General features: G+C 42.0%; 1 protein-coding gene across 4 annotated transcripts in view; it reads left to right on the forward strand.

Annotated features, from left to right (window-relative positions):
• The first annotated feature begins 220 nt into the window (after window positions 1-220).
• CREB1 (cAMP responsive element binding protein 1) overlaps window positions 221-18,017 on the forward strand; it is a 68,826-nt gene continuing 51,029 nt past the window's right edge. For 2 of the 4 annotated variants that reach the window (XR_008792081.1, XM_056111541.1), the window contains exon 1: window positions 221-460. The gene's annotated coding sequence lies outside the window, so the exon portion shown is untranslated. The remainder of the gene's footprint in view (window positions 461-18,017) is intronic. The other 2 variants (XM_056111543.1, XM_056111542.1) reach the window with 2 other exon arrangements.

An 18,017-nucleotide genomic window follows, 5' to 3' on the forward strand; every position in this document is an offset into this window, starting at 1 on the left:
CACGGCCAGGACGCGCGGTGGGACTTCACACCAACTCCTCCCCGCGCCCCAGCTCGGTCCAGTCCCCCGCTCGGGCGGCCAGCCGGCCGCGGATCCTCCCCCTGGCTGAAGCCCGGGTGCCGCGCCCGAAGGCGCCCGAAAGCCCTTCGGCAAGTTCCGTCTCGGGCGCGGGCGGGGGGGGCGGGGTGTGCCGAGCGCCTCCGAAGCGGCGCTCGGCTGTTTCCGTACGCGGCCGCTGCGCACTCGGCACTGGGCGGCGCTGGCTGGCTCCCTGGCTGCGGCTCCTCAGTCGGCGGCGGCTGCTGCTGCCTGTGGCCCGGGCGGCTGGGAGAAGCGGAGTGTTGGTGAGTGACGCGGCGGAGGTGTAGTTTGACGCGGTGTGTTACGTGGGGGAGAGAATAAAACTCCAGCGAGATCCGGGCCGCGAACGAAAGCAGTGACGGAGGAGCTGGTACCACCGGTAAGAGGAGCAAGGAGGAGGAGGCAGGAGCCCGAGAGAGCCGTGGGGGGGACGGAGGGGGGACCAGGGAGGCGCCGGACAGCCGCGCTCGGGGCCTTCCCCCTCACAGGAGGGGCCGCGGCAAAGATGGAGCCTCCGCCCGAGCCCCACAACATCGCCGCCGCTCGCAGCGAACAAAGAATAATGGCGGCGGACTGGAGCCAGCGGCGGCCGGGGCGGCAGCGACTCTGCCTGCAGCCAGCGGCGGCGCTCATGGCGGGGGGCGGCGGGCGGGCGGGCGGGGTGGGAGCCGGCGGCCGGGGGTGTGCGTGTGTGTGCGCGCGTGTGTGTGTGTTGTGTGTGTGTTGTGTGTGTGTGTGCGCGCGCGCGTGTGTTTGTGTGTGTGTGTGTGTGTGTGTGTGCGCGGCCAGTCGGCCGCGGAGAGCTGGCGCCCGCCTTCCCGCCGCCGGGGCCGGGGCCGGGGCTGGGGCCGGGCGCGGAGCCGGGAGCCGGGAGCCGGGAGCGCGGAGCCGCCCCGGGGGAGGCCGCCCGCCGCCCGCCGCCCGCCGCCCGCCGGCCCGGCCCGGGCTCAGCCCCCCGCGCCGCCCGCCTCCTCGCGTCTCCCACCCGGCCAGGGCCGGGGCCGAGGTCCCGGGCCGCGGCGCCCGGGTGCCCCGCGGGGGGTGGAGGAGGAAAGGAAAGAGACGGTCGAGGGCAGAGGAGGTGAAGGTGCCTCTGCTGCCGCCGCTTGTCGCTGCCGCCGCCTGGCCGCTGCTGCCGCCTTGCCGCCGGCCGCCTCGGTGTCTGCCGTGCCCGCCGGGCGCGGGGGAAGCGCTGCAACGTCCCGGCCGCTCGGCGCTCCCTTCTCTCTTTTGTGCAATAAAGTTCGAACCCCAAGGTTTCCTCTCGTACTGGTATTTTTATTCCTTGAACTCCCGGGTCCCGCGGCTCCCATCCCACCGGGGGAGGGTGGGGGTGGCGGCTGGAGGGTGGAGGGAAAAAGAAAAGAAAAGGGGAGGAAAAAAAAAAGCTCTCTTTTCGGTTCTTTGCGACTTCGTGGAAATAATGGTATGAACTCCTGCTTTCCCCACCCCCCTCCCAATCCCCCCTTCCAGGATCTTTTTTTTTTTTTTTGGTCTCTTTCCCTCGCCCTCTTTTTTTTAAATTATTATTTAAAAGTCAGTTGAGCACGGCATGGCAGTGCAGCGGGGGAGGGCAAAAGGGTGCTAAGGGAAAAACATACTCGTAATAACTTTTTGAAAGGAAAAAAAAACTGTTGGGATCTTCTGAAAGGGAAGCTGGTGTTTGAAGACGGTTTCGGTTTTTAATCCCTTTTTTTTTAAGGTAATAATAATCACTTGAAGTCTATCCGAAACACCCCGTTAGGACTAAAATTTGCTGATACACTTTCGTTTTTATATCACTTTTTTTTTTTTTGGCTACCCGTGTCAACGGCGTTTGGGTTTTATGGTTTTCCCTCTGACTGCTTCACCCCAATCCACTACCACCTTCCCCCCAATTTCTGTTTAAACTTAAATGAAATGTTCTTATTCGAAAATAGGCTTTTAGGAGAATCCATTATTTGTCTTGAATGCATTAGGCAACTCCATCTGAGAGTGACAATAATTTAAGCCACAGGTTTAAATTGGCACATTAAAGACTGTAAGACAGTTTTTTAAGGACCTCGAATATGACCTCTGAGGTTTATCTTAGCGTTTTTTATTTTTTAAGAAGTCAATTGAAATTCTAGCTGCAGCTCTGCCTTCTAAAGGGTTAGTATGAGAGATACCTTTTGCGTTGAAATTGTTAACATGCAGGCCCACTTCCTGATGTAAATGTAAAACCAAAAACAGTTATTGTAGGTGGTGCAAAGGATGAACGAACGGGCTATTTTAGAAATACTTTTTGTCAGTGTGATAGTTGTAATGGATACATACAAGATTCTTCTTAGAAATGGTAACAGAAACATCTTCTGGCCTTTCTGTATTTAAGTCACTTTTCGAAATCTACTTTGCTGGGTGTTTTTCAAGTCATTGCTTTGTCATTACTGAGAGGCTTTGTAAAACCATGTAATAGCATTTTCCCATAAGAATTGGAGAGATGCAAATAAAATTTTTAAAAATGAATTGGAGAAATTATTTTATTTCCAAACACTGTGGAAATTATGGTATTGATAGAAAATTACTTTTTTTGTTCTGTTTTTTTTTTAACTTAAAGATTTTCCTTAAGGCAGCATTAGCAGCAGTTGAATAGGATTTTTTTTCCTCCTTAGAATATATGAATGACCGAAAATTTTCAAAAACTCGTAATGGGTTCCTCCAGTTTTAATCAAAAGATCTTTGAAGCTTTGTTTTATTTATAGATTCATAAACTGCTTCTTAGCAGTCCCAAGGAAGGACTTTCAAACTTTTTAAAATTAATACTTGAATACTTAAATATTGGGAGCCTACTAAATTTATACTTCTTTTCTTTCATGGCCGTCAATAAAAAAGAAATCTACCTGACCTTTTTTTTTTTTAACAGACCTGTATTCTGGAAGGAAATAAATCTTTGATACAAATTGACTGGAAAATTTTTAAAGGACACTTCTTAAATCCTGATACTACCCCTTTTGAATGATATCTTTCCCCCCAGATAACAGCCTAAGAAAAAAAATGATGTGATTTATAAATGGCATCTTTATCTGTTTTCTGAAAAATTTCTTGGTTAGAAATGATTAATGAAAACTTTAATTTCTTCACAACTATATTTTAAGAGGGCTTTATTATGATTATAGTAACAGTGTATCTTCATTTAAAAAAATCTTGCCTTTTAACCACAGAGAAAGTTACTGTAACTTAATGCTGCATTGTATCAAAATTCTTGTTTTTATTTACTGCTAGATATAGTCAGCTTGCTACAGTTTTGTAAACAAACATTCTTGATGTTACTTTCACTAATGGCTTCTTTAGTGAAAAGTTTGAACTAAAACCTGTGCAGAAGGATATAGCCGAATTAGCAAGGGTGGGGGGGGGGGGAAATGCAAGGATTTTTTCCCCCCTTAGGTGTGAGCTCACAGCTACTGCAGCATCACTTTAGACAACATTTGTAGTAATTTATAGTAATTGAAATAAATCAGTTACTACTAACCCACAGAATGCAGTTGGAGGACAGAGCATTTGGATTTTGGTTATAGACCTCGAATCCTACAGTTGCTCCTACTGTCATGTGCCACTCAGAATTTCGTGCCTACCAGAAATTTTTAGTCTCTGGGCTTCACTTTCCATTACTATGGATATTATCATCTACTTTATAGGGCTGTGAGATAATGGAGTCTCCCTGTGGATTCAGTTAGTGATAGTTATTCATGGGGAAACTTCATTTAGATTTCCTAGCTAGGGAGCTTGGAAAAAATTCTCCCTATCTCATTTCTTTGGTCATAAATGTACAATGCATAACTCAGAATTGTGGGAATCATATAAATCCAGCTTCTTAAATAAGTACATAAGAATGACATGCATTTCACAAGTTCTGACAAATGTTTCCTATTCAAAGAATTATACTGTGTTTAATACACTGGGTTAGAAGTTTCAGTGGTCCAGATATGATTTATGCTGTTATTTTTATCCTCAAGAAAACTTTTGGTGGGGGCGTAGAGATAGCACAGCGGGTAGGGTGTTTGCCTTGCACGCGGCTGACTTGGGTTCGATCCCCGGCATCCCGTATGGTCCCCCAAGCACTGTCAGGAGGGAGTAATTCCTGAGTGCAGAGCCAGGAATAACTAACCCCTGAGCATCTCTGGGTGTGACCTTAAAAAAAAAAAAGAAAAAACTTTAGGGGCACAACAAATAGAAATTATGTCATAAGACAGCAGTTAAGGGAAAGAGTTCCCATACTTGACCAACGGAAAGATTACTTCTTTCAATTTTATTTCTAATTATCATACTGTCCATAATTCATTTTTTAATAAGTAAATTATTAGGGGTTGGGCCACAGTGGTTATAGTTAGGGCTTGCTCCTGGCCGAGTGCTCAGGGGTCACTCTTAGAGGTTGGGGGTGGGCATGGGGGGATGGTAGAAGCATGCATATGTAATGCAAGGGGTAGAGCCAAGTAGGCTGCATTCCAAGCAAGTCCTTTGCATCCAGTAGTATCACTCTGACTCAAATTGATAATTTAAAACAAAACATACTACAGCAAAAATTAATGTTTTCCCCTCAGTCACACAAGTGTTTCCAATTTCTTACTTTCCTTTGTCTATAAATAAGCACATGTGCATATGTACGAGTTATACTCCACCCCTCTTTTTTTTGGGTGATGGTGGCAGATCCTCCAGTACTCTTGAGTTCTCCCAGCTCAGTTCTGGGGAAGAGGTGAAGTTGGTAGAGGTACTTGGGGGATCTCTCTTGGGATTCCTGCTCTAGCCAGTTAAACAAGCTCCCCAGCATTTCCCCTCTTGTTAATGTAGCTGATAGCATGCTGTATATCTGTAGTCCACTGTTCACTGTCTTCCCGTTTTTCATTGATTTGCTCGAGCGGGCACCAGTAACGTCTCACAACAAATTGTGAGACTTGTTACTGTTTTTGGCGTATCGAATACATCACGAGTAGCTTGTCAGGTTTTGCCGTGCGGGCGAGATATATATGATCCTATATTTTGCTTCTCCCCTTTTATATAGTTTACCAGTTGTATTGGGTTCTGAAAGAACTTTGAAAAAATTGAGGCATTTGGTCATATATTTGGTACCTGTATTAACCAATTAGTTCTATTTTGTTATATCTATTCTTTTAGTTCATAGCCACACTTAACCCCAGGCATTATGCTCAGGAATTAGTCCTGTTGATGCTTGGGGACTATACAGGATGCTAGGGATTGAACCTGGGTTGGCCTTGTGCGAGGTCAGTGCCTTATCCTCTGCACTTTTGCTCTGGCCCCAGTTTTATTTAAAAAAAAAAATTTTTTTTTTTTAGGTCACACCTGGCAATGCACAGGGGTTACTCTTGGCTCTGCACTCAGGCTCTGGCAGTGCTCAGAGATGCTGGGAATTGAACCCAGGTTGGCCCAGTGCAAGGCAAACGCCCTACCCACTGTGCTCCAGCCTCCTAAAAATTTTTTTTTGGTGCCACACCTGTCTGTGCTCAGGGGCATACTTTTGGCTTTGTGCCTAGGGATCACTCCTGGCAGGGCTCAGGAGACCATATGTGGTGTTGGAGGTTCAACTAGGGTCAGCAGTATATAAGGAGTGCTACTGGTGTACTATCTCTTTAACTCCAAGTTTTAAATCTTATATAACTTAATTTTACGTTTGGTTTTTGGACCACACCTGACCATACTGAGAGGTTACTTCTGGTTCTGCACTTGGGAATTACTCCTGTCAATGCTGAGAAATCAGAAGGGATGTGGGGGATCCAGCCCTGGTAGATTGTAAGACAACTTTTGCTCAGGCCTTTGATCTTCTAACTCTAAACTAAGGTCATCTACATTGCTTTAAGACTTCATTTAAATGAGAAATACTAGTTTTTGACCGGAAGTTAGGTACTTGAACTGCCTCATTGTCTTTTTAGCTCTGGTTTTAAAAGTTCTACATACAATCTTGTGCTTGAAGAGGCTGGTAAGCTGAGGAAGAATGAACACACAAAGTGATGTATTATTCATTCCTGTTGTTGATTGCCATCCTTATATAAAGCCCTGAACACAGTACTTCCTTCCATTGTTGTATTTCAACCAGAAAGCTTACTTTGTTTTTTGGCCATTTTTTTCTGCAGTGCTGGGGGAGGAGTACTGCTCCCTTCCTGGTGCTCACTCCCTGCCTTACTCAGAGAATCTTGCAGTACTGGGCATTGAACCAGCGTTGAACCAACTCCCAGCTTGCAAAACATGCTTTCCGGACCTTGGAGCCCTTTCCCTAGCGCCCTTAACTTCACTTTCTGAAGGAGGAAAACATCTCTTATAGTTAAGTGCTGTGGGGGGAAGGGGAAGGGTGTTGCAAAGTATTTCTCAGGTGACCCAGGAGCCAGTTCCAGTGATCTTCAGGGACTGGGTCTGATGGGTCAGTGCTTGTGCTGGGAGCTATCAAGACCATACCCTGCATTGCTGGGCAAGAGGGACAGTTGATGCTGGGATGGAACTCAAACTGTGCACTGCTGAGCTATCACTTAGGGCCCCCAGTCCTTTATTTAAAAACAAAACAAGAAAACCCGACAAGTCTCATGAAATAGTAGTAAAATATTGAGATTGCTGAGATTATAGATGTAGATAGATTTTATTGTGAAATTTCTTGGTTCAGTTGAACTGAGTCTTCAGCTAGGGCTTAAATTGCAGTGCTTCCCCCTCCCCCTTTTTTTCCTTTTCTAAGCATCATTAACTAGCATATATTTTGGGGGTGAGAGTGGGGGGCACACCTGGCAGTGCTCAGATCTTACTCCTGACCCTGAGGTCAGGAATCCAGTGCCACTGGTGGGGCATCAGGGACTATATCGGATTCTGGAGCTTGAGCCTGTCCCAACTGCATGCAAGGCAAGCCTCCTATTTGCTGTACTAACCCCTTCCCAACTGAAGTATGTTTTAAATATACACTGTATCTTTAAGATATGTATGCTTTGCTTTTAAAAGTTGATTAAGTTTGGAAACTGTTCACACAGAATCCAGCCAGAGACATATAAATCTAGTATGCCCTGGTGGTGTTCAGGGGTTCTTCTTGGATCTGTTCAGGAATAGCCCTCGGTGCTTTTATGCTATACCTCATAAGTATAGTCTAACTGACAATTACATAAGTTAAAGTTTCAAAATAAAATAACAATGTATTTTGAGGACATTCTAATATTTCATATAAAATATTAATGTTTTTACCTGCTCAATGACAAAATGTTTGCAGAACACCTTTGTAGATTTGGTAGGATAATTAAATCCATAAAGACAAGAAATATTCCTTCTAGAACATATCTGAGAACTACCAGGGAGTTAAGTGATTTCTCAGATGTGATGGAATCTAAACTCCCTTTTGGGGTGGAGGTAAAGATGACAGCACAAACAAAACCACCAATCTCATAATGTAAATGTAACTATTTGCTTTCATCAGCAGCATACCCATTTGATCATTACAAGGCTCTCCCTGGGCTTAAGAGATGGTTCCGTGAACTGAAGCACATGCTTTGCTCCAGGTGGCCAGGATTTGATCCCTGGCACGGCATGACTCCCTGAGCACTGGCAGGAGTAACACCTCACTCCCAGCACTAACAGAACCAGGAGTAGCCTCTGGGCACTGCCAGGCATGCCTCTCCCCTCAAGTCAAAAATAAGAGATTACCCCAATTAACTTATTGAAGTTGGAAGGAAAAAAGTGATTAAATTTACCCTCTACATTTTGATTGCTTTGTTTGTTATTGGGCTGCACCCTGCAGTATTCAGGGGTTACTCATGGCTCTGCACTAGGAGTCACTCCTGGTGATGCTCAGGGACCATATGGGATTCGAGGGATTGAAACCAGGTTGGCCATGTGCAAGTGATATACTATCACTCAGGTCCAGTGTAACATTTGAAACATTTGCACATTGGAGTGGCTGGAGTGATAGCATTTGAAACATTTGTGTAACATTTGAAACATTTGTACATTTAAGGGCTGGAGTGATAGCAAAGCGGAAGGGCGTTTGCCTTGCATGCAGCCAGCCTGGCCGAGCCAGGTTCGATTCCTCCGCCCCTCTCAGAGAGCCTGGCAAGCTACCGAGAGTATTCAGTATGCCAAACACAGTAACAAGAAGTCTCACAATGAAGATGTTACTGGGCCCGCTTGAGCAAATCGATGAACAACAGGAGGCCAGTGTTTGTTTGTTTTTGACAGTGTGTACATTGGATAAGAATAGCTATTACTTGTTTATCTTGTTTAGAATATTTCTGTTCTCAGTATATATGCACACACTTGTCTTGTGGTCCTGGGTGCCTTTTTGTTTGTCAGTCTTTTTTTTCTTAGTTCTGCCAGATGTGACCAAAAAATGATTTTGTTATATTTCACCTAGTTTTGCTCACCTGTCTTCTGGGCTACAAAAAAGGGGAGGAGTGTTCATTTTTATTCTTGGTTTTAGTCCAATAGTAAGTGGGGGACTATAATTTACCTTCAGTTATTATCTTTAATTTATGTTTAGTTATTTTTTGTGTATCTAGTACACAAATCTTACCTGTTGTGTGTGTATTTTTGTTGTTGTTGTTGTTTGTTTGAGGGGAAGCACCAAGACTAACACTTGCTAGTACAGGGTGTGCATGGGATACAGTGCCAACAACTGAACTCCTGACTGTGTGCAGCTGTGCACGCCAGCCCTTTTAGCCTCTTTCTGGCCCATCAGTATCAGTGCCCAAGTTGCACCCACCCCCCCACTCTCCACCCCATGAGAAAGGTAAAAAAGGAGATTACTATAAATGAGATGGGTTGTTTCTTTTCAAAAATGAGACACATATGTCAGTTTTCGTCCTGCTTTTGGTTTTGATCTCTGAGGGCAAGCACTAAGATTTGGTAAGAAAGAGGGCTGAAGTAAGGTTATGTTTTCTTTCTTTTTTCTTTTTCTCTAAAAGAAGGGCACTGGTGGAAGGATGGGTATTTGATCATTGTATAACTGAAACCCAAGCACAAAAATTTGTAAGCTACAACTGTACCTCATGGTGTTTCACAAAAAAATCTAAATAAAAAAAAATAAAGTATAGTTGGAGAAAAGTAGGAGGTTAAAATACCAAGTAATGAATGACTTTAGTGTAGGATGAATCTAAAGTTGACCTTTATCAAGCAAAATAAAAGTTACAAAAATGATTAAGATGTAATAAATGTGTTCCTGAAAGAATGAATTTTCTCAGAAACTAAGAGTATTATCAATTTAAGTGTATCAATCTGTGTTTCTGTTTATAAATATAACTCAAATTTTTCTAATTGTAATTTATTTTGGTTTGGGGGCCACACCCAGCAGTTATAGTGCTAATTCCTGGCCCTGTGCTTAGGGAACCATTCTTGAGATGGGGGAGGACCAGATAGGGTGCTAGAGATTGAACAGGGGTCAGCTGCATGCAAGGGAAGTGCCCTACCCATTGTACTATTTTTCTGGCCCCTCAGTTGTTTCTAATTCAGTTATGGCTTAATAACCATGACTATTTCTATAAGTAACAAACAACAAACAAACACTGTCTTCCCATTGTTGATCAATTTGCTCGAGTGGGCCCAGTAGCGTCTCAATCATGAGACTTGTTGTTACTGTGTTTGGCATATGGAATACGTCACAGGGAGCTTGCCAGGGTTTGCCGTGCGGGCGAGATACTCTCGGTAGCTTGCCGGGCTCTCTGAGAGAGGCGGAAGAATGGAACTCGGGTCGGCCATGGTGGCTGTGTGCAAGGCAAACGCCCTACCGCTGTGCTATCGCTCCAGCAAATTCAGAAGTATCTTTTTAAACTGCTATCATTGTAGTGAAAGTTACTGTTTGTTCTGAAATATGTATTCTAAAAGTAATATCATTTTGGTTAAACATACTGTTATTTTCCAATCTATTCAGTTAATGTGAATATTGTACATCAATTTTTGTATAATAAAAAATAAGTTGAATATAGATATAACTATTAAAAATTTAAATCAATAAATGATTTTAGTTGCTATAAAAAATAAGGTGTGGGGCTAGAGCAATAGAACAGCAGGTAGGATGCTTGCCTGTTTGTGACTGACCCAGGTTCAGTGCCCATTATCCCATATGGTCACCAAAGCCTGCTGGAAAGCTTGAGGGGCTAAGGTATGATTCAGAGAGTTAGAATACAGGCCCTAAGGTTGAGCCCTGATACCTCCACACCACAGCATCCTCGATGTGGTCCTAGTGGCTCCAATCATGGAACACACAAGTGAGGAAGCAAGTACAGAGCTAGAACCATCTGGCTCTTGAGCAGTAATGGCTTCCCCACCCCATCTTCCGCAGCACTGCTGGATGTGGGCCCTATACAAAAAAATTAAGCTTGTAGAGCCACAGAACTATTACTGGAGATGGTAAGGCACTCTTCCTTGTGTAGGGCTCATCCAATGTTTGTTCCTCAAGAACATCCCTAGGAGTGATCCCTATGCAGAGTCAGGAGTAGCCATTGATTGAGCTGAGCACCATCAGGTATGACTCCCAACCCCCCAAAATGGATGACCTAAACCTGAGTACGTGACCTCTGCCCTCTACTTTATAGTGGAGAGTATGAAAATAGCATAGGGAAAACATACAGCGTAAGATTGGTTTTTCATGACTGTCTTTAAAAGACTAGAGTTTAAAAGATTTTAAGGAAGAAATGCACCTAGCACCACACAAGGGCTACTCCAAGCTTAGGGCTCAGGGGTCACTGGTGGCTCTACTGGGGACCATATAATTATTGCTGAATAGAATCCAAGCCCGTCTCCTGCAAATCATATGCTCCAGTCTTTCAGCTATCTTCCTAGCTCCTGGCAGATTCATGATTTGAAAACAACTTTATTGAAATACATTTCTCATACCATACATACGGTTCACTCATGGCCAGTACACAATTAAGTGGTTTTAACTTCACAGACTTGGGCCTCTATCACCATCATCAGTTTTTGGTCTTTGTCATTACTGAAGAAGCTTTTGCTGTTTTTGGATCACTCCTAATCTCTCCCATCACCCAGTTCTAGGCAGCTCTTCTACTTTATCTAGATTTGCTTGGTTCTGGACAGTGAACTTATTCATACAGTATGTTTGTTTCTTTGGTGAGCTTTTAAAGTTTTCAAAGTTCACCAGTATATCAGTGTTTCATCCTTTTTTTTATTGCTACATTATATTCCATTTTGTGGATATGAATTATTTTGTGTTTTTATAGACTTTGGGACTTTTATGAATAGAAAATTCATTTATTGGACATGTTTTTATTTCTCCTGGTTTTATGCCTAGGAGTGGAGTTACTAGTTACTGTTACTAGTTACTAGTTACTGTTAACTATAGTTAACTGTTTGAGACTGCCGACTGCCAAAGCTGCTTTACCTTCTACAGTGTATGAGGGCACTTATTTCTCATCTTCACCAACAGTTGCTATTCTTTTTTTCAGTATGACTATCTCAGTTGGGAAGTGGTACCTAATTTGTGACTTCAGTTTGTGTTTCCCCTTTAACTAATGATAATCTAGCATCCTTTTTATGTACTTAGAAGACCATTGCATATTTTTGAAATATCTGTTCAGGTCCTTTGTACAAGCCCATTTTTACTTGTATTTGGGTTGAGAAAGGTGGGATGGGATGAGGGGTGCCTGTGGACCATGCCTGCTAGTGCTTGGAGCCACTCCCTGACTGCTGATTGGACATGGTAGGGGTGGGGTTCCCTTTGTGCCTGAGATCAAGTCTAGGTCTCTTGCCCTGGGTCTTCTCGTTGAGTTATATCTCCACTCCATTTTCTTTTAATCTTTCTTTAGGAGTATGTATGAACCACACACCAGGCATTGCTACAGTTTATTCCTGGTAGTGCTCAGGAAACCATATATGTGCCAGGGATCAACTGGGCTTGGCCACATGCAAGCACCTTAACCCATGTGCTGTTTCTCTGGCTTATCCAGCTCTATTTACTCCATTCTCTGGCTTATCCAGCTCCATTTAGGCATAAAATCAGGAGAAATAAAAACATGTGCAATAAATGAATGTTCTATTCATAAAAGTCTCAAAGTCTATAAATACACAAAATAATTCAGATCCACAAAATGGAATATAATATAGCAATAAAAAAATGAAACACTGATATACTGGTATTCTTAAATTGTAATGGTTCTTTACACAGAAGTTCTTTACTCAGAGAAATTATTTGCCATTGTCTCTCACTCTAGATTGTATTTTCACTTTTTCTTGGTACCTTCTAAAGAACAGAAGGTTTTAATTTTAATGATGTTCTTCAGTTCATCTGTTTTGTTATCTTAATTCTTGATTTTTAAATAAATACTTGCTAAATATTTCTGAAAGCTCAAAGAGAATATTTTAATAAAAACATCAAATGCATTTAATATATAATAAAAATATAAAAATATTAAACATGAAAATTCAAGTGCCTATTTGGATTTACATGTCACCGCCTGTTCTTTATTACGTATTCACATCCTTTACTAGGAGTGATTGATGGAAAGAAGTGAAGTTAAAAAATAAGTATTAGTTAAAACATTTTAATTTGAAATGCTACATTTTGGGAATTTACTGTTTGAGAATTTATTATGATAGTGTGGGTATAGTGCATTACTTTTAAACACTGCTGTATTGGGGGAGAAATTCACACTTTAAAAAATTTTGCCATGTAAGAAATAGTAATTCCATCTTTTTTACAGATGACCAAATTGAACTGTAGAGAATGTAATGATTTAGTTGTTGGTAAAATCTTTTCCGTGGACAAGATGTGAAGTAGATCATAGTCTTTATAACTTGTTTTTACTTGTTTATTTGGTTTGGTTTTTGGGCCACACCCAATGAGGTTCAGGGGTGACTCCTGGGTCTACACTTAGGAATTCTTATTGGTAAACTCTTTTATATTTATAGAAGTCCTTTTCTAGGTAGGTGAGGAAATCTGCTTCGTCCAGGTTTCATAATCTTCTCTATCAGGTCTGCTTCAGTAGACAGATAACCATGAGTAACCTGCTTATGTTTCCCTTTTCCCCCATAATTCATTGTTTTACTATCATTTCAAAGAAGCTTGTGGGTGTAGATCACCATTATTAAATACTTGTTTGGATGGGACTTTAGGTAAACTTACCATAAGACTTACTTCATTCTGGCCCAGCTCTTGCATATTGACTTATAGGTTTAAATGCAGATTTAGTTTTTGAAAGCCAAGGAAATTCAGTTTCAAGACTTAAAAGGTGTTTTGCTTGAGTTTTTATGGACTTCAACAGTTTACTATTATTATCTCCCCTCCCCCATCTCTGCGACACGAGAAACAGCTTGAGAGAGTGTATTAATTCATCAAAACTACAACGCTAGAAATCACTACCAAGTTGGTTAAAAAAGGAAAATAGTTTGGTTTACCTTAGAGCTTGGATATTTCTTTTTGGATTAAAGACCTGAACACAAGTCTTTTACTGAAATTGTATATAAAATCTTTTCTGTTTCCTACATGTATCAGATTGTAAAACAACCATGGCCAGTTTCTAAATATAGTTCTGCGTAATCATTAGTGTGTTGAGTGCTTGGGCTTTTTCTATTAAGCAAAATATATGATTAGCTTGTTGACGAATAGTACGTGTAATTCCATTGCCTACAAGTATTTTTTTGCTCTTTATAATATTGGAGGGTGTAATACTTAGAAATTTCTTAATGCCTTTTGTTCTCCATCTGTGAAGTCAGCTAAAACCAGAATTCCTATCTTATGACTTCTACAATAACGTGCTGTCTTAACTTCAGAAAAACAAATTTTCACTGGTTACTCTGTAAATAATGAGCCAAGTACAGCATTTGAAAATGAAGTTTAAAACATAACTATAAAATAATAATTGTTGTTACAAACTTATTTTAAAAATCACTGACATTTATTTTCCATTTGAAGGTACTATTTCCACATAGTTCCTTTGTTGAGTAAGTGAATTAGTAGGCTATAAATATTAATTTTAAGGAATAAGTTTTGAGGGGAGGTGGGGCTTTGGGCCCACACCATGCTCTGGACCCAGGAATCACTCCTAGTGAGCTTGGGGAGCCATATGGGGTGCTGGAGTTCAAACCCGGGTTGGCTTCATGCAAGGCAATTGGCTACCTTCTGTGCTAGCTCTCTGGCCCCAAGGGAATATTTTTTTATGGGCTCTTTATGGGTGTTTTTTTTTTATTAAGCAGGATTTTATTTTTATTTATTTTTTTATTAAAATGAGTCAGAAAGAGAGGGATAGACATAGAAAGATTGCATTCATCTGGGGGATATAAAGTAACAAAGTATGAGATTAATACCCAAGAATAGCTGAGATCAGCACCAGGAGGATTACTCCATAACTTAGAGGCCAGCCGGGTATCCTAGAGGAAAGGGCAGTTCAGATAGAGAAGGGAGCACCAAATAAAGGATGTTTGGAGGATCCTCCCAGGAGGGGAGATGCATGTTGAAAGTAGACTATGGACTGAACATGTTTGCCACTCAATGCCTCTTTTGCAGACCACAACACCCAAAAGGAGAGAGAGAACACAGGGGATTGCCCTGCCACAGAGACAGGGGGGATGGGGGGATGGGGGTGGGAGGGATATTATCCATGGTGGTGGAAAATTGGCACTGGTGGAGGGATGGGTATCTGATCATTGTATAATTGAAACCAAAGCACAAAAATTGTAAATCTACAACTTTAAAAAAAATAAAATAAAATAAAGGGGAAAAAAATACAAAAAAAAATTTTTTTTTTAATAGTGAGACATCATGAGGTACAGTTGCAGACTTACACATTTTTGTGCTTGGGTTTCAGTTATACAATGATCAAATACCATCCCTCCACCAGTGCCCATTTCCCACCACCGGGGATCCCAGTATCCTTCCCACCCCCCATCCCCCCCCCCCCCCCCAATCCCACCCTGTCTCTGTGGCAGGGCATTTCCCTCTGTTCTCTCTCTCCTTTTGGGTGTTGTGGTTTGCAAAAGAAACATTGAGTGGCAATCATGTTTGGTCTATAGTCTATAAGCAGGATTTTAAATTTGACGAGAATCTCACTCCAGTGAACATACAAATTGCATACCTAAAAAGTATCTGCCAGAGATAGATAATCCTTTTTTTTTGGAGCGATAGCACAGCGGGTAGGGCGTTCGCCTTACAAGCGGCCAACATGGCCGACCTGAGTTCGATTCCTCCGCCCCTCTCGGAGAGCCCGGCAAGCTACCGAGAGTATTCGATATGCCAGACACAGTAACAACAAAGTCTCCAATGGAGACGTTACTGGGCCCGCTCGAGCAAATCGACGATCAACGGGAGGGCCTTTACCTTTACCTTTACCTTTATCTTTAAAAATATTCATTTTCAAAAATCTATTTCGAGAGGGTGCTGGAGTGATAGTATGGCAGATAGGGCACCTGCCTTGCATGCAGCCAGCCTGGGTTTGATCCCCCAGCATCCTATATGGTCCTCCAAGTCAGGCAGGTGCGATTCCTGAGTGCAGAGACAGGAGTAATCCCTGAGCACCACTGGGTGTGGCCCCGGAACCAAAACCAAGCAAACAAAAAATACATTTGGTAGACTTCATTTAGAAATTGATGCAGAAAACTGGGATGAGATGGGATACAGAGTTGTTATTGGAAATAATGCTTGGTCATAGTTTGCTACTTTGCTAAGCAACAGTGTCTCTTGGTGACCAGACCCATGAAGGCTTGTTTCAGAACCTGAATTCTCTTACCTAAAGGAAAACAAAACAAATTCATTTTGCCAGTACTTTCATTTTTTTTTCATTTTAAAATTATTATTTTTAATTAAATCACAGTGAGATACACAATTACAAAGTTGATTATGTTTGGGGTTTCAGTCATATAATGTTCCAACAACCATCCGTTCACCAGTGTTTATTTCCCCTGTCACCCTTTCCAACCCTTCCCTCCTGTCTTCCTCCCCAATCCCCACCTGCCTCTCTAGCAAGCTCTTCTCTCTCCCTCCCTGCCTCTCCCTTTCCTTCTTTCTCCTCTCTTTCTCTGTTTCCCTCCCTCTCTCCCTCCCTCCCTCTCCCTTTACTCCCCATTCTGGGCCTTATGGTTTTCAATACAGATACTGAATGGTTATCAGGTATATCCCTTTACCTACTTTTAACACTCAGTTTCTATCCAAAAATGATCATTTTTCCAACTATTATTTTTATGCTGGTCCCTTCTCAATTCTTTAACTTCCCTTCACCCCCTAGACACTCTTTGGCAAGTTTCTAACCATCAGTCTCCTTTGCCAGTGCTTTTAAATGAAAAACCACTAATGCTTTCTTGAAGGTATTACAGAATCAGTCACGTGTTTTGGGATGCCCGTCATAAATCATGCAGTAAATTTCTATAAATCAGATAGCTTTTTGTTTACTTCATTTCTGTTTATTTTTTGTTGTTTTGATTTTTGGGCCACATCTGGCGGGGCTTGGGGCCATATGGGGTGTTGGGGATTGAACCTGGGTCTGCTGTGTGTGCAAGGCAAGTGCCTTACCAGCTGCCCCACCTTTCCAGCTCTTAATCACTTTATTTTTATTTTGGAGCCAAACCCAGCAGAACTCAAGGACTACTCCCAACTCTGTGCTGGGTGTTGCTCCTTGGGTGTTTGGGGCCCATTTAATGCTAAGCGTAGAGCTCTCTCTGCCACATTCAAGTCAGGTGCCCTATGCCTAGTCCTATTCTCCAGCCCCTCAAGTAGCTTTTTAAAAATAATTAAAAACCCCATTTTCATTTGAAATATGTTGATTTACAGTATTGTTCTCTAGGGTTTTAAGCATACAACTTTCTGGTACTATACCACCAGCTCCTTTCCATCACTGGCTCAGGGTTCCCCCGTCACCCTTCCCAACCATTCCCTTTTTTAAGCTCAGTTCTCTTAGGCCAGTTCTCCGATTTTGATGCCTTTGACCATTTGTTACTCCCTCACTGTTCTTTATATTCTACGTATGCAAGAGATCATTCTGTATCTATTCCCCTCCTTCTAATAGAACCCAGCCAAATAGTTTTTTTTAAAATTCACTTTTGTTGCTTTCCTTAGGATAGTATCTCACAGGATATACTATACTATACTTTCTAAAATACTGTTACTGAAAATAGCCTTCAGATTTCCTGTCGTCACAAAACTGCAATAAATTGTAAGAGTTAACTTAAAATTTCTAAAATTAGAAAATCATATTTGTATTGAAAATAGCTTTATACTGTGTTACTAGATATAGTTGAGTTATGTTGATATTTACTATTAACAAAGAATTTATAAAAGTACATAATCAAATTTCCATGCTTTTTTGTCTTATGAGTAATTCTCATCAAATTCAGAGCATATGGTGTTAAAATCATGTACAACATTCTTATTTTCTCTGATACAGAGGCTAGTGTCTGCAGTATGAATTTGTTCTCTGATAAAGGAGAGAAGCCTTTACAGACGCACAGAGAAGACTGTTTCTGAAAACTGTCAGAATTCACTTCGCTTGGTATTTTAGCTCATTACATTGCCTATTCACTGTGCTTAAAAATTTGAGGATCTCATTTTCTCAAGGTTTGATCGGTCTAAGATTTGTTGGCTTGTTTTGTTTTTGGACCACACCTGACAGTGTTCAGGATTGACTCCTTGCTCTGCGCTCAGGGATCATGATGTCTGGCTGAATCAGGGGACCCTATGGGATGCTGAGATTGATGCTCGGATTAAACCTGAGTCAGCAGTGTGCAAGGCAGGACCCTACCTGCTGTACTATTTTCTCTGACCCATGATCAGTCTAAATTTTCACAGTTGAAGTTGATATGTGTATTGAGTAGAAGTATAGATGTACATTATATATTTGTATGTATAGGTTTGTTTACCCATAAAACATTTGAATGTGCTATTTTCCTATCAGGATTCAGTGAAGACAATGCTGTATTTACACTGAGAGTTGTGTTTTTTTATTAGCATCAGGAACCTGGAGCATTGCTATATATTCAATATTGATTACATACATATCAGTTCT

This window comes from Sorex fumeus, unplaced genomic scaffold, assembly GCF_029834395.1.
Source record: "Sorex fumeus unplaced genomic scaffold, SorFum_2.1 ptg000014l, whole genome shotgun sequence".
NCBI classification, from domain to species: Eukaryota; Metazoa; Chordata; class Mammalia; order Eulipotyphla; family Soricidae; genus Sorex; species Sorex fumeus.